This window comes from Anarhichas minor, unplaced genomic scaffold (genome assembly GCF_050575085.1).
Source record: "Anarhichas minor isolate MPS153535 unplaced genomic scaffold, ASM5057508v1 ptg000027l, whole genome shotgun sequence".
Classification (NCBI taxonomy): domain Eukaryota; kingdom Metazoa; phylum Chordata; class Actinopteri; order Perciformes; family Anarhichadidae; genus Anarhichas; species Anarhichas minor.
In genome coordinates this window covers 1,710,401-1,716,564 of record NW_027466473.1, presented here as the reverse complement: position 1 = coordinate 1,716,564, position 6,164 = coordinate 1,710,401, and the positions used below count along the sequence as shown (strand labels likewise).

At 47.8% G+C, this 6,164-nt stretch overlaps 1 pseudogene; it reads right to left on the bottom strand.

Moving 5' to 3' along the window:
- Positions 1–440: 440 nt before the first annotated feature.
- LOC142959844 (uncharacterized) lies at positions 441–5,693 on the bottom strand (annotated as a pseudogene).
- Between the last annotated feature and the right edge of the window lie 471 nt (positions 5,694–6,164).

Below are 6,164 nucleotides of genomic sequence, written 5' to 3'. Positions count from 1 at the left end.
CAAATGTGTTATAGTTTAGTCGTCAAAGATGGCTGCTACTCCACCTCCTCTGCCTCGAGGAATGTGAGTATTAATATGAATCGGAGGAGTTGATTCATTTAGGCTGACATATTCTTCATTACACAGCCAGGTTTCAGTAAGACAAAATAAATCAATATGATTATCTGATATTAAATAATTTACTAATACAGCTTTAGATGACAAAGATCTGATATCTAAGAGTCCACATTTAATTATCCTATTTTGTTACATTGTCGCGTTGGTATTAACTTGGATTAGGTTATTTAGTTTAACTCCTCGACTGTTTACTTTTGATTTAATTAATTTAAGTGGCCGTGGGGCAGACAGTCTATATGGTTTTGGGTGGGTAACTGCTCTAATGGAAATGCAGAGAAGTGTGTAAAACTGCAACTCTGCTTCCTGGTCTGAACTTTGGGTGGTCACGGATTAGGTCCACAAAGAAACTGGGTCAGATTTACAGAAATGAGATCTGCTCCATCCAAAGTGAGATGAAAGCTGTCACTCCTAAGCAAACCAGGTTTCCCCCAGAAAGTCTCCCAGTTGTCTACGAAGCCCACATTGTTTGCTGGACACCACCACGACAGCCAGCGGTGAAATGATGGGCGACGGTGACTAAGTGGAGAGCAGGGCCGACCTTCAATCAAAGGATCGGCGGTTCGATCCCCGGCTCCGCTAGTCGCATGTCGATGTGTCCCGATGTGACACTTAACCCCAAAATTGCTCCTGTAGCTTTGCCTACAGTGTGATAGAATCTGAATTGTAAGTTGCTTTGGATAAAAGTGTCTGCTAAATGACTGTAATGTAATAAAATGTAACGATGACATGCGGCTATACATTTCATCATTGGTCAGATTCGGGAGGGGGCCAGAGAAAACTACGGAGTCTGACATGGTTTTTGCGTATGTAAACACAGATTCCACATTAAGTACTTAGGACTCAATGTCGCCCGCTCTGGCCCTGGGTATACATGTAACTGTGGCCTCTGGTTTCGCTAACTTCACGTTTCTCAGAATAGAGCTGCCTATAACCAGAGTTGGTTTCTCAGGTGGGGAAGACCGGGTTTGAAATGTGAAGTGGCTGGTGGTGAGCCGAGTGCTTTGCTTTAGACTTATGCTTCCTTCGGGCAGTCACCCGGCCTCCCGGCTGCTCGGGGGCTGCTGGGAGACGGCTAGCAGAAGCTACGTCTGTTTGGCCCGCAACGGCTACGGGGGGTGGGGGCTGGCTAACTACAGTAGCTAACGAATTAGCTTCCATGGTGCGGAGCCGTGCTTCTATCTCACTAAGCCTTGCCTCTAACCGTTGAGTTACCTCCGTCTGCGGTGACGAGCAGCAGTGAAGGGTAGAGGAAGCCTGGGGGGATCCTCCTGAGCATCTGATTACAGCCTCCTTCACTAACGTACGGCAGTCCTTCCCGGTGGCGGAGCGGCAAGTCGTCCGATCAACGCTTGCCACAGGTGGGATAGACGCAGACGCGGCGGGTGTATTATCCGACAGGATTGTGAAGCTGTTGGAGATGGTTAACAGAGGCTCCGGAGAAACCCTAGCTGGATCTTTCTTGGGGCCGCGGCGTACCACCTCTGTCCTGGATGGTTTGGGCCGCTATCAACTCGTGGTCGGAGGACTGACTACACTCCTCGGCCGCAGGACCCTGCAACGAGGGTAGCTGGTGCAGAGTGTCTGCAGTGTCCGAGACCAGCTGAGACTCTACGGAGGTGAGTGATCGGGCTGCCGTGACAGCAAGCCTGGAAGATTGCATATATGAGATATGCTTTGCCTGGGCCGCCGCTATGGATACAAATCTGTCGATCAGCTGTTCTTTTTTCCGGACTTCAGACTCCAGGCGGTGGAAATCGTCCCTTAACTGCGAGTACGCGAGTTTGCAGTCCCCACACATAGCCATACTCGTTTGTAGTCCAAGAATAAAGTTTAAAAGTACAAAATACAGAAGGATAAAAGCAATCCAACGATCGGAAAAAGAGTAGCGTTAAAAGAGGCTGTCACCTGGCCGAGGGGCGTCCATGTTGGGATTTCCTGTTTCTGAGGGTGTATCTCCTTCAGTTCACTCGAAGTGAGACAGAAACAAGCATCCGCAACATGAACCGCCCCTCACCGCGATGACTGCTGCAGTTAATTTGAGTCTTGGAATAGTGACCTGTTTAAGTGGGGCCACTCTAGACTTCCCCATCACAAAGGAACAGTGGGTTTTGCCTTGCTCATTTACCAGCACAAGGTAAGATGCTGTGACATAGGCAATCTCGCTGGCATCAGAAAAATTATGCAACCGTGCTTCCACTTTCTGTCCAAATCCCATAGGCTTAACACACCTATCTATACAGAAGCCTGAGAGGTGCACGAGGTCTTCCAGCCATTTGTACCATTGATTGGCTTTACAAACACAGATTTTTTTCATCCCATTCTTGCTGTCAAGTCAAACAGGGGTTTTCTTTTATGTAAATAGAAACAATATCAATAACTGAAAGGAATTTAAACAAATTGTAAATAAAATAATAAATAAAGCCGTTAGTAAAGTAATTGATACTGACTGTCTGAGTGTTCGGAGGGGAAGCAGGGCGGAACCAATCTGCCTGGAGGTCTACATAGGCAGAGACGCAGTAACACGCCGGGTCGCAGCAAATACGGTCCGAAATCGGACAAGCACCGTACCGACAAAGATCGCATAGTGTGGAGATCTGCGATGTCACTGCATGACTGACGAGTCTGAAAGGTCTGGAGAGGCAGCCGGTAAGGGAGCTGACACTGTGCAACAACTGAGACTTTGAAGCTGATGTGAAGATCACTGCCGTCACCAGTTGGCTAGCATTAGCATCACGTAGCAATCTGATCTTCACAAATGCATACGCCGATAACCCTTTGTCTTATAATACCGTTGTTTGTTGATGATTGATTGTCCAGAAATGATTTCTATCTGGTTGTTGGAAATTGTAATAGTTTAAGCGGTTTAATTGTTTTCAGATGGTATTGTAAATACACATGATATACAGCATTAACTGTATTTATTAATATCAGGGCATTTTTAGATTATAGGATGTGGCACTGGTGCTTTATTTAATCAAGCCATCATGAAAGCTTTGCCGGTGTACATTCATTTGTATATTTAATATGGGTTCTGTTTTCTGTTTCTTTTCTATTTAAAGGTTTTTTTACCTAAAAGTGCTAAAAGAGCTAACTGAGCTAAGCTGAACTGAACCTACCAAAATAAAAGGAGGAAAAAGAAAAAGTTGTTTGGTTATTGAGTGGAATCCAGTTGGGACCCTTCGGGTGGACTCGTCGATCCTTTTCAAGTGGGAAAAATGCAGACATTAAGAACATAACTCGACACTTGCTGTCCTTTACAAAGATCTCTTAACAGAAGCTTGGCAGGTAATACGAGTGGAGCAAGAAAGCCAAGAGGGTCATAGATGGAGTTTACAACTGAGAGGATACCTCTTCTGGTCATTGGCTTATCCTGCAGCTTGATACTGTCTGACTGTATCATATTCTGTGCTCCACCATACGCCAAGACCTTGTTCAGTCAGTAAGGCATTGTGCGTGAGATCAAGGTCTTTTAGCTCGCTGCCTCAGAGCTCTGCAGGGATGGATAACAAGACCTTTCTACTATTGCTCTCCCATTTTGTGAGGTTAAAGCCTCCTTCAGCACACAAGTCCTGCAGATTCTTCACCAAGGTAACAGCTTCTTTCTCCGTAGGTGCAGATTTTAAATAGTCATCTACATAGAATCAAGTATGCTTTTCATGAAGTCTTTGTTGTCTTCAAGAAAGACATCATTCTTTTTCAGTTTTCTCTTCAGGCTAGCAGCTTGCTGTATTGCCATACAGCGGTTACTTGGCATGTTAGCTGCTTCATGTTTCAATGGTCCTATGCAGTAATGTCCATCCACACATTTTGTTGTCTTTTGCACTGACAGCATAAACTGCTTGTCCTCTTGTGACATCTCTTCCTTGTCATCATAGCGATGTTCTGGAAAGTCTGTGTTGTACTGCTGAACCATTAGGTGTTCTAGTTCCAACACTGACATTCGGTTGACGCTGTAATGAGCTGACTCCATCTTGCGATCAGTGGTCTCGTTCTTTACAGGTTGTAATGGAAAATTTCTTAGTATATTGTGAAAATGCTTAAGTACTTGTACTTTTGCTCTGAACTCAGTAGATCTTCATCCTTGTTTTAACATACATGCTCAAATGTATCTTGCGTGTAATAGAAACTTGACATTCTTATGAGTATTTTATATTCTTATAAGTAGAACTGTTTTATAAACTTGTTGTGAAACTGTCTATCATAAGCTTGCATCATGAGACTTGTGATCCATGGAGCAGCTGACTGCCTGCACCCATATCCTCTTGTTCTCTGTGTTGGATAACAAGTACCTATTGTATATTTACATGTTCTGTGTCTTAAGGCTAAAACGTATATATCTGTGTGTCTGCTGTTACACAGATAAAGCGCCTCTTATACTTTACTACCATGGCCTGCACGGCCTGAAACAGGATGTTCCAGTACACAGGCCCCCACCCGTGATCGCTCTTGTATATAACTGTGTGATTTTTACTTCTGGAGTGCACACTTCTACAGAGTGAGTGACTCTGTGTAACTGTGCCTCTTCTCTGGCCAGAGAATAAATACTTTTAAAAGACAAGCTCAACAGTGGGTAAAACCGGACTGCCAGAGTTGCTCCGGACACAACTGCTCGGGGGGGCGGCCGGACTGCCAGAGTTGCTCCGGACACAAGTGCTCGGGGGGGACGGCCAGATGGGGTCAGGAGGACGGAACTCTAGAGACTGGGGGTCAGGAGGACGGAACTCTAGAGACTGGGGGTCAGGAGGACGGAACTCTACAGACTGGGGGTCAGGAGGACGGAACTCTAGAGACTGGGGGTCAGGGAGACGGAACTCTAGAGACTGGGGGTCAGGGGGACAGAACTCTAGAGACTGGGGGTCAGGGGGACGGAACTCTAGAGACTGGAGATCGAGAGGGGAACTGAGCTCCGACTCTCGGAGACGGGGCTCCGGGGAACAGGATTCAGACTCTCGGAGACGGGGCTCCGGGGAACAGGATTCAGACTGCGATCCCCCGCTCCCGCTGGGCCGCAGCGATCCCCCGCTGGGCCGCAGCGATTCCCCGCAGCGATCCCCCGCTGGGCCGCAGCGATTCCCCGCTGGGCCGCAGCGTTCCACTGTTCCCGTCTCCACTGGGCCGCAGCTTTCCTCCGTCTCCGCTGGGCCGCAGCTTTCCTCCGTCTCCGCTGGGCCGCAGCTTTCCTCCGTCTCCGCTGGGCCGCAGCTTTCCTCCGTCTCCCCGTGTCCTGTCGGCGGTCCGGCCGACTCCAGCTCCCCGTGTCCTGTCGGCGGTCCGGCCGACTCCAGCTCCCCGTGTCCTGTCGGCGGTCCGGCCGACTCCAGCTCCCCGTGTCCTGTCGGTGGTCCGGCCGACTCCAGCTCCCCATGTCCTGTCGGCGGTCCGGCCGACTCCAGCTCCCGCCTCTGTGCCGCAGCTATCCCCGGACCCGGTCTTCGTGCAGCGGCGACCTCCAGTTCCGGCCGCCGCCGTCTTGGAGCAACAGCGGGCCAGTTCCGGCCGCCGCCGTCTCCGAGCAGCAGCGGGCCACAGTTCCGGCCGCCGCCGTCTACGAGCAGCAGCGGGCCACAGTTCTGCATCTTTTTCTTCTTCAGACAGAAGATCTGCTACTTGTCCACTGAGCTTTTTAAACTCACTGACAAGAGTGATGAAATCCTTATGCATTAAAACCTCTTGAACCCTAGCCCTATTTTTAGGCCTCTGCTCAAAAATTGCATACCCATACTCAAGAGAGTCCACAGCTCTAACTACAAGGTCTATTTTAATAATTTTGATGCTAGAATACAGGTAACACTTATGAGATGTGCTGAGATGTGTAAATATTGTGTATATGTTACTGGTTAATAACATATACACATATGGCACAGCTCAAATTGAAAATGTTTCAGGTTCACCTGAAAAAAAAGCACTTGTGTTGAAAATATTTATTTGAAATAATGCCTAAAAATGTCAATGTCATAGCCACAGTCATAGCACAACATGTTTTACAGTCTCTAAAACAGATTTGACTTCGATTGAGTGAAGCAGGCCAGCATAAACCAAGCAAAGTC